General features: G+C 42.3%; 1 pseudogene; it reads right to left on the bottom strand.

Moving 5' to 3' along the window:
• Positions 1 to 8,534: 8,534 nt before the first annotated feature.
• On the bottom strand, positions 8,535 to 10,413 carry LOC136357012 (protein FAR1-RELATED SEQUENCE 5-like; annotated as a pseudogene).
• Between the last annotated feature and the right edge of the window lie 511 nt (positions 10,414 to 10,924).

The raw sequence follows: 10,924 nt of genomic DNA, 5'->3' as shown, positions 1-10,924 counted from the left end.
CTATTATTTTTATTGACTCTCCATCTCAGATCGCTGGTAGATTAGGATATCCAGATTAGGATATCCAGATGACAAAGCCTGCCAGCGCAGGCGCGTCCTTCGTCAAGACGGTGAGCACATTAATTTTCTAAAATAAATATGGTAGATGTCCGGTTCTTATTTGCGATCGAAACGTCTACATGTTCTTAATCTATCTCGATTATTAAAATCAGATCGATGAGAGCCGAAACACGGCTATGATCAGACTGCATTTATATAATCAATGGCATTAGGTTGATTCGGCCCTGATTGGCAATTGAATCATCTGAGTGCCATTTGATATTTTCATGATTGAAACTAGACGTCTGGCACTCATTGGAGATCGGATCGTCTATCAATTACTATGATACCAATAACAATGGTACTAGATATGTCTAGCCCTCATTTGCGATCGGACTGTCTAGACGTTGTTTTCATAATTAAAATACATTTTGATGCATGGGAGCTGTTCTTGACTCATGCATACGCCAATTACGAAGGCGTTGCATATGAGCCCGACGAGGCCGGGTGTCAGAGCCTGATTTTTCGTTTCAGGATTTATAAATTATTTAATAAATTATTCTTAGAATTTATATAAAATGTTCCTTAATTTATATAAAATGTTCCTTAGTTAAATGTGGGAAATAAAATTTCTTAAACATAAAGCATGGCTGGATTTAATTTGTATAAAATTATCCATGATTAATTATACTATCTGGAATTTTCTCGGATTTTTCAGAGCTCAATTACTAATTTTAATCATACAAAGCACATTTCAGTAATTATTAACATAATAAATTAGTCATTAAATGATCAAGATATAGTTTTTCAAAAAACTTTGATTGTCCAATTATTTTCAGGATTTTTCTTGAAATTATTTGAGTATTGAAATTATTTTTAACAATTCAAAAGATCATTTCAGTGATTAATTTAAATGGAAAAGTAATTAAAATTCCCTTTTCCTCTTTGGGCCGAAACAAGAATAATTTAGTTTCAGTTTTCGGCCCATTCTTCCTCTTTGCCTACTTCCTATCTCCCTCTTTCCCAAAGAAGTCTATTTCCTGTCCCTCGCCTCTTTTTCTTTTAGCTCAGAAAAAAGTCTGTTTCACTCCCTGTCGCTACAGTACTCCTTCTTCAACCTCTGGACAGAGCCCGAGCTCCTGTTCCCGTGCAGCTCGACGCCGCCGTTTCCTCCGCCAAATCCGCTGCATCCCGTGCCCCGTTACCAAAATTTGTTGAGGGGAAATATTATCCTTATCCTCCTCTCCCGTTTCCCGAAGGAATCGGATTTTATCCTCTTGAATTGAGTTCAAATCGACCGGATAAAATCTTATCTCTATCCCGCCAAACCCTAGCTTTTCCCGGCGCCGCCACGATCGTGTTGGGCTCGATCTCTCCCTCCCGTGCAGCTCCCTCCCTCTCCTCTATCGGCCGCCACCTCTCCCTCTCTCCGCCGTCGCCGGTAACCCTCTCCCCGCAGCCGCCTTCTCTCTCCGCTGCCGGCAGCCACTCCAGCCGCCGTGCGCGTCGCCCTGGTTGCCGTCGTCCGGCGCCGCCACTTCCTTCGGCACCGCAGCGACAAGAGCAAGCCCGGCAGCCTCCTCCGCGAAGCCGCAAGCCATCGGAACACCCTCGTCGTCGTGAAGCCGATCTGTTACATCTTCAGCCGAGTCGCGTCGCCGTTGCCGTCTTCACTGGTCATCGCTGTTTGCTCCTTCGGCATCACAGCACCAAGACGAAGCCCGGCCACCCCTCCGTTGCCGCCGCTCGTCGCCGAAAGTCGTCGTCCCCGTGGACCCGAAGCTCGCCGCCTTTCGGAGCTCACCGCCGGTTTCTCCCGCCGCTGCTCATCGTTGTTGTGGCGTCGCTAAGGATCATCTCCATCTCCTCTTCGTGTTGGTGCCCTCGTTTGGCCCGGCCGAGTCCTCTAGCGTCGGTGATCTTGCGATCCTGTGCCGTGCCGGCGATGACTGACGCCGACGTCATAAAGTCCATTTTGTTTCTAAAAATAAATCTTAATTGCGTCATAAATCGGAATAGTTTTCTGTATTAGGTTAAAAGTAGATTAATCTTAGAAAATTCATAACTAAATCATATTAACTCGGAATTAAGTGATTCATGTCTCTAAATTCATCGAAAATCATGATCTACATGTTTGTTTACTTTTTATGTACTGTTTATTTGGAGTTTCTTAGTGTTTTTCTCGTTTTGCGTAATAGCTTGTCGTTTTCGTCGTTTTGAGGTTCGCGAGTGCGCCGGAAGTATTGCAGAAGACTAATTGAAGACCGATTATTGCAAGGCAAGTCACACAGGTCCCAAACACTATCCTTTGAGCATGTTGATCCTATATATAAATTCTCTATTTATTTAAAATGTGCATTTATTTTCGAATGTCACAGGTGGTGTGAAACTTTTCCTTTGTTATGGCCACTTTGCATTGATTACACTATTCCTTGATACTTTGGGTTATAATTTGACTAGTTGGACTTATATATTGGTTAAACTAGATGTTAGATATAATTGCTTAGCCATACTTAAAAACATTTGCACATGATTGGGATAACTAATGTTTCACTATTAATTAATGATGAATATTTAATGGTAGCTCACGATGGTCAATTGTGATTGGTTAATTAATTAATTGCCAACTAAAACTTGATAATGGTGGGTTGTGAGCACATGGTTTTGATGGTCGTACTCATGACAATTAAGGACCGGTTCGCGAGCTACTGTTGTGAAACATTAACTGTGCCAACCACAAGCTAGAATGGGCAACGGCTGGACACTTTGTATAGCAAGGCTCATTGTGGAGAACCAGACTAAGAAGCGGTGGCAAGTCCGTGGGGGTCACTCGGCAGTCCATGCCTCTGGCTATTGACGTGGTGATTATGATCTTGGAACGGTGCAATGCTTTGAATTGAGTTATGCGAGGGGTCTTGTCACAATCACTTGTCATGGTGACGTGTCTGCGCGGGCACGGTGACATGACGGTGGGTAGTGTCTTGTGGGTACGGTGGTAAATCTCTGGCCAGAGTAAAACTATTCGAATAGCGGCCATGCCCGCTGTTATGGGTGAGTCTAACAATGTTTTTCGTGATTAGTCTCACACCTCTCATAATAATTATTGATGCTATAACTGGTAATAATTTGCTTAGCTCTTGGTTTGGAATGGTACACTCCTGGTTTGGAGTTAGATCTGTACAGCCGGGTATGGTTGTTTAGAATGGTTGGACCTGTATAGCATAGGTGTGCTGTTCAGTGTTGATTAATATTGGTGATTAATTACTTTACTGTTTTGCATTCTCAAATGTTTGTTAAATGCTGCTTTTGCAAATGAGCCCTATATTATGCCATCGTTTGGTACCCTTGTGCACTTGCATACTTGTTGTGTGGCTTGTGGAGTATTCTATGTACTCACATTGCAATAATCAATCAAACCTCAGTTGAAGAAAAATGATCCAGAAGGAGGAGACGTTTGGCTTATACACTAGTTGAGCTGCCTGTGGGAGTTGAGCTGAAACCATCGCTAGACCATTAATCCGCTGCTGTTTTATTTTCTTTTGTATAAGTATGTAACGTTATTATTATGATGGATTTGTATATTCAATTCTCAGTTTGTGTACCTCGACTGATTCCTGGACGAGGATTTTATGCACAAATAAGTTCGGAAATTACTAGTAAATTTCCGGGCGTGACAAGTTGGTATCAGAGCCATCTCAACTGTAGGATAAGCCAAATGGTAAGACCTTAAGGACAAATTTTCCGAAAACATGATTTGTGAAAATTTTCCTTTCTTCCTTCTCCAAAATTCTTTGCAAATTGTTTTATTGTTCTCTCCCCTTTCTTCCTTCAACTTGAATAGTTGTTAAACTTATTGGAGAAACTCGAAGGCGTCGATGTTGTCTAATTATGGAAGTCAAGTGAATCGAGGAATATGAAGATGATGGTCGAACTGAAGTGACGAGCTTTCGTGATGGGATGATTTGAAGAATAGTTAGTAGGGTAGAACGTTTGTTGCTTGCCTGTGTGTCGGTATGGTTGCATTCCCATCATTGGTGAAGTTCAGTGATGAGCGTGTAAATATACTAGGTTGCTTGCTTAATCAACTTAAACAATATAATGGTCTACACACACCAGATCAGTGGTAACCTGGTTAAGGTCTTGTTTTTAGTGTAACCCCTCTCCTTCTATCTTCTCAAATCTTCAACAGATGGTGAACACTCGTGCTAGTGGAAGTGGAAACAATAGCAATGAAGAGAACCCAACCCTTGCCCAAGTGTTAGCTCAACAAATCCAATTGATCAACCTGTTAGTTCAACAAGTGCAGAACCAGCAAGGGAACAACAATGTTAATCCTCCGCCGCCCCAGAATAAGCTAGCGGATTTTCTTCATGTGAGGCCGCCTTCCTTCTCTAGCACCACTAACCTAGTGGAAGCAGGTGATTGGCTGCACACTATTGAGAAGAAGTTGGAACTGCTCCAGTGCACTAATCAGGAGAAAGTCGTGTTGCTTCACATCAGTTGCAAGGACCTGCTTTAGAATGGTGGGATCACTTCCGGATGAACAGAGCATAAGGACAACCAATCACTTGGTAGAGTTCACTGAAGCATTCACGAAGACACACATACCCGCAGGAGTGGTTGCTTTGAAGAAGCGAGAGTTCAGGACACTTAAGCAAAAGGATCGTACCGTGATAGAGTACCTTCATGAGTTCAACCGTCTAGCTCGCTATGCTCTAGAAGATGTGCATAATGACGAAGAAAGGTATGAGAAGTTCTTGCAACCACAAAATCCATGTTTGATGAAGGCTGGGGTACATGACAGCACTGACGAGGTAAAGGTCATCCCGCTTCACCGAATTCCCTCCGCATACCGATGTGATGGTAGTGTAGTATGACTGGGTTTTGGCGAAACAAAGCCACCCGTTCCACATTCACTATATTCACCGTCAAATCTGCAACAACCTCAACCCTCGCCGGGCAAATAATTTTGAAGACGACGATCACAAGCACAGCTTAATCGGAGGTATTCCATAGGCTCGTCCTATGGATGTAATTAACCGGTAGCCTCATTGCTAGGCACTGGGAATCAACGGACTGCACGCAATCTCTAGTCTAGATACCTTTCCATTAAGCATTCTCACGACTGCAAAAGGCGAACTCCTGCAGGAGACCTATCTTGTATTTTGTAAACATTCATGTTAATGAATCATGATTAATAAAATACATGGTTTCCCTATTTTCTGTGTGTTCGTTGTTTTGTTTTCATCAAACATAGCTGAAAAAGTCATGAACATAAAAGTTGTAGAACTCATCAAGACATACAACTTTTATTTTGGTCATTTCTTCATCCGACAAAGTGATAGTAATATTGTTCACAAAATTTACATATCTCTCTTATAGTTTATAAAACCAAATGACATATATGTATATTTTGTGAACAATGTTACTATCACTTTGTCGGATGAAGAAATGACAAAAATAAAAGTTATAGACCTTGATGAGTCATACAACTTTGTTGTTGATGACTTTTTCAATTGAAATCATGTAGTATTTGAAAATGTTGTTTGAAGTTGTTATATTTTCAAATTCAAATTCAAACTGTTCAAAACAAAGTCATAGAAAAATGACCAAAATAAAAGTTGTAGATCTTAATAAGTTATACCCCCTCCATTTCACAATGTTAGTCATTCTAGCATTTCCCAATTCATATTGATGTTAATGAATCTAGATTGATATATATATATATATATATATATATATATATATATATATATATATATATATATATATATATATATATATATATATATATATATATATATATATATATATATATATATATATATATATATATATATATATATATATATATGTCTAAATTCATTAACATCAATATGAATGTGGGAAATGCTAGAATGACTTAGATTGTGAAACGGAGGGAGTACAACTTTATTGTTGACAATTTTTCCATTTTAAATCATTTGCTACCCGAAAAATTATTTGAATTTCTTGTATTTTAAAAATCAAATCAAATTGTATATAGTTCAGTCAAACTCGGACGGAGAAATGGCCAAAATAATATTGGTAGATCTTAATGAGTACTACAACTTTGTTTTTGACAACGTTTTCATATGAGTTCATTTAGTATCACAAAATTCAATTCAAAATTTATTTTTGCCAGGAAGTTTTATTTGTCTCCTCCCTCTCCACCACTTTAAAATTTCAGCAACCTTATCTTCTCTTCTCACTCAGACACTCAGTCCTCTCTCTCTCCACCATTATTTCTCTTCTTCTCCTCAGCACTTCTTTTTTCTCTCTCCACCATTATCTCTTCTCCACCATTAGTCCTCTCTCTCTCTCAGTCACCTCCTTTTCTCTCTCTCTCTCTCTCGGCAACCAGCACCCGTGACGGCTGGTGGAGGCGGCAGCAAATGGCTAGCAGGAGGTGGTTGGGCGATGGTTTGGCAGGCGACGACGGGACGGTGGGAGCGGCGGCGGCAACAGGGAGGTGTGCTGGCAGTGGGGAGGGTCGGCGGTGCTGGATCTGCCTCGCACGCCCTCAGGACCGATGGCGGCGAGAGGTAGTGGCGGGAGCATTCGACGGCGATGTGGCGGGCGAGGAGGCGATGGGACGCGGAGGCAGCGACTTGCCCCCATGGCGACGATGTGGCGAGCGAGGAGGCGGCGACGGTGATGGGGCGCGCCGGTCGATGGGGAACCCTCCTGCGGCGGCTGTGCCATGCGCCAATGAGTGTGGGCGTGTGAACTGGAGAGACATAGAGTTGTCCTTGTGTGTTGTTGGGCTGTGCTGCCTCTTGGGATGGGCTGGCTTATGGGCTATGGCAGCCTTATATGTAATGCGGATATCCGATGGAAAATACCGTTATCCGATTCCAACGGATATCAACTATATCATATTCGTTTTCATTTCCGAAGAAAAAAAATCCAAATTCAAAAATTTCGGGATATATCCGACCGAAACTATTCGAATCTGAAAAAAGGTTCGATCGGATGGAAATAATCCGAATCACTTTCAACCCTACTCTTAAAGGCCTGCCTACAAGTCTATCCTTCCTCCTCTTTTCCCTCCTCAACACTTCAAAATTTCATCCTTATCCACCTATCCTCATCGTTGTCCTCTCTCCTCTCTCTCTCTCACTCCCTCACCTCTCCCTCACTCTCTCACTCTGTCTCCGCTGTCATTCTCCTCTGGCGAGCGCTGAGAGAAGCATGTCTGGTGCCAGCGTCAGTTCAAGGTAACATCGGACATAAAGAATGGGCAATTCAGCTGTGAGTTCATGCAATGGGAGCACATATGTTAGAGTGGAATATTAGATTGATATTCAATTAAGCATTTTTTTCATAATCTATTGATTTATTTTATTTGTTAAGGTTTGTTCTGTCCACATTTATTGCGAGCAATCGTGCATGTGCAAGTTGAGAAAATACCTCATACATATGTTCTTCATCGTTACTCAAAGCAAGCAAAGAGTGATGTGAATTTTGACCGTCGTGACCGTCCAATAGCTAGTCCAGACGGTGTTAAGGAATCGTACAAGACGAAGATGTTGTCGCTGGATGCATTGCAGCGGGTAAAGTAGGGGCGGAGGTCCAGGGTTACTTTTGAAAGGGCAACTTCGGTGATGAAAGGACTGAGAAAGCAACTAGAAGAGATTCCCCCCGATGTGTGTGAGGTTGGTGTAAACGAGGGTTTGGGAGAGCATGGGGGTGGTGGTGAGGATGAAATAGATCTTGGTGGACCAATGCTCCGTCCGCGTGGGAGTGCTGGTGATAGAGTTAGCCGACGCCCTCCACCGAGGACAATGACATAGGGTAGGACAAGTGACCCAACTGAGACGGTCCATCAAGGAGCTCCTGGACCTAAGAAATGCACACGGGGTTGCAGTTGGTGTGGACTGAAGGATGGACACTACAGGAATAATTGCCCAAAAAACCTAGCAAATTTCAAGCGTACGGCTGCAGCTAACAAGAGAGGCAAAGCGAAGAGCGGGTGGCCTAGGGGTGAAAGCTGTGGTGGTGGTCGTGGGCGGAAAGCCGTTAGGAGAACCCTAATGGACGAGTGGGAAGAGGGCAATGATGTTGAAGGCTGTAGCGTTGAAGGTGATGGCAGCGGAAAGCCAAGCGATGGTGAATGGGAAAATGAATCAGTATGACTTATAAAAAATGTATCATGAATTTCAGTTTGTGGTGGTAATTTAGTTTATTGGGTGTAACTCAGTATTGTACAAATTTAGTACGGATGAAATGGTGTGACTTATGTAAAAATGTTTGTCGTTGGGTACATTGGTTAGTATGTGCAAACATCATAGTGGTTGCGTATTTGTGCAAATGAAATGTAATATTCCAAAAGGCTTATGGCTGGTATAGCCTAAAAGAGCATGCAACCAAACTTACACTGATAGATCCAACAATAAATGTATTCATTTTATTCAATCTATATTTCCTTACCTCGCAGTCACGCATCTCCACAGCCTCTTTCTCCTTCCTAGAAATCACCACGTCGCAACCTCTTTCTCCTTCCTAGAAATGACCACGTTATGTAGTGCAGTTTGGTGATCTAAAAGTTACGTTTCACCAATCTATTAAAGCTTTCACTCCTCTGCGTCAACGTCAAACGACCACAAGAATCTTTCTTGAAAATGGCAGAGACCCATCGATGCCTTAAATCATACAGATCCCATAGTGCTATACTATCATGCAGCTCAAACATGTCAATGAATTGTTTCCAGGCATTTTCGAATTCCATCGGTGTATATGTCTGGTTAATGCAAACCATCATCTCAGTCTCAATGTCCTTGTGTCTCATGAAAATAGTGTTCAGATGGTTTGAGTGGCCGTCTATAATATGCAACCTGCATAACCGATGGATATCATCTGGGAAAGCACGACCAACCGCAATGGCCATAGGTTGGTCTGGTCTAAAACATTTTAAAAGTAGGCCACCTATTGTCAGTCACCCCACTCAATACTATCTTCACCACAGATTACAAAATTTCAAAAGGATTCAAATTATACTTATAAGAATGCACCGCGCTGTAGGGTAGTCTCCAATGCAATTTTTGAACGTCTCAAATAGCCACTCAAATGTTTCAGCCCGTTCATCCCAAATCAAGGCACATCCAAAAAGTGTTGACTGCAGGTGATGGTTAGCGCCTACAAACATGGCCACAGGCATCTTGTAAATGTTAGTCTTGTAGGTGGTGTCAAAAGTAACGGTATCGTCGAAATCAGCATATTCTGCTTGCATACTAGCATGGCTCCAAAATACATTCTTTATCACCCCTTCCTAATCTGTTTTTATGTCCCAGTAAAACTTAGGAATGTCCTCCTCGCATTCACTAAAAAATTTCAGTAGCTTGCTTATGTCGTCCGCATTCTCCTCCCGGACATTAGCCGCTTTCCTGCACGCGCACAGTTTTTATTAACACTTGAGATGGATTTTGGCGATAAAGTCATGATCTATAAAATATACATATCATTCATTTTATATTACCTATTTTCCAGATCTCGGTTTGTGAAAGGGATGTTCTCACGGGCTCCATGCAGCTCGGGCAGCACCCCCATGACACTACTATGCGAGATGCGACTTTGCTGCATATTGTCAACAAACTCCATTAATTTATCATCCTGATGCCTGTGCGATCTCATGTGCCTCACAGCCTAGGGTGACGGTGTCGACGGATGATTGTGCTCTAGAACAACATCATCTAAAACTACTGATACAACCTCCCTCTCTCTCATAACATTCTTCACCCTCACATATGCGGATATGCCTTACAGCTAACCCTAGCCGACCCACGACGCTGTTCACGCTTAGTCTCGTCCCCCCGGTATTTGTTCCTGACCTGTCCGCTACAACATATTTCCCTGGACGACGACTTCTTCCGGCTTTTTCATAGAACGCATAGGCTGATTCGTACGATTCAAATGCCATTCTATACTTGGGAACCATTTCATCTATGATGTTAGCTCCTAAAAAATCAAATTACAATCCCCATCTCATGTACGAGCCGATAATCTTTACATGAGCCATTACAATCTAATATACACATTCAAATCTATAAATAAATGGCACATTATATTATGCATCTGGGTGAGATAGGGACGACAACTCAAATGAATATGCATGACACCCCTTGTTGGCATGTTCATCTCAGAAGCATCTACACATGGAGGCCTATCTGCTTTGTTCGATGGGCTTCCTGTATTAACTCCACCATCTCCAGCACCCAATCACTGCAAATCCCCACGTTGAACATCATCAATGGGGTGAACACACCTTCCTTCCATCATTGTTGAAGGAGCTATGCTGATAGCTATGACGGAGGATCGCATAGAACTCAGCCCGAGATCCTCACTTCCGCTCGCCATTTACCCCTCCCACAACCAAGGGCGACTGACCATAGTGGATCCACCATTTGCATACGGTTTCCTCTTTAACACGCTGTTGGTATTTCTCAACGACATTACTAGAAATATAATTTCCAGCAATGGCGCAGAAATACTTTTGGTATATTATGGTTACACAGTTCATCCGTGAAAGTGTCAATTAGGACTAGAGAGGGGTGAATAGGCTAATTCAAAAAATCAATTAAAAGCGGAAGCAGTAATTTTCGGATATTTCCGAAATTTTCGGATATATCCGAAAATTTTCGGAGTCAGCACAAACAGCAAAGTAAATCCTAGATCTGGTTACCTACAACAAGAATATGCTAGCACAAACAACTAGACCTATAGCAGCTCAAACAAGCAAAGCTAGTGGAGAGGGAGGAAGTAAAGTCACCAAAGATGAAGCTCACGAAGTTGTTCCCGAAGTTCGAATCCTTGAGGGGATTCTACTATCCGTTGAGGAGCTCACTAAGAGCCGGGTCTTAGCTAACCC

This window comes from Oryza sativa, chromosome 6 (genome assembly GCF_034140825.1).
Source record: "Oryza sativa Japonica Group chromosome 6, ASM3414082v1".
In the NCBI taxonomy this organism is placed as follows: domain Eukaryota; kingdom Viridiplantae; phylum Streptophyta; class Magnoliopsida; order Poales; family Poaceae; genus Oryza; species Oryza sativa.
This window is presented reverse-complemented; position numbering and strand designations above follow the sequence as displayed.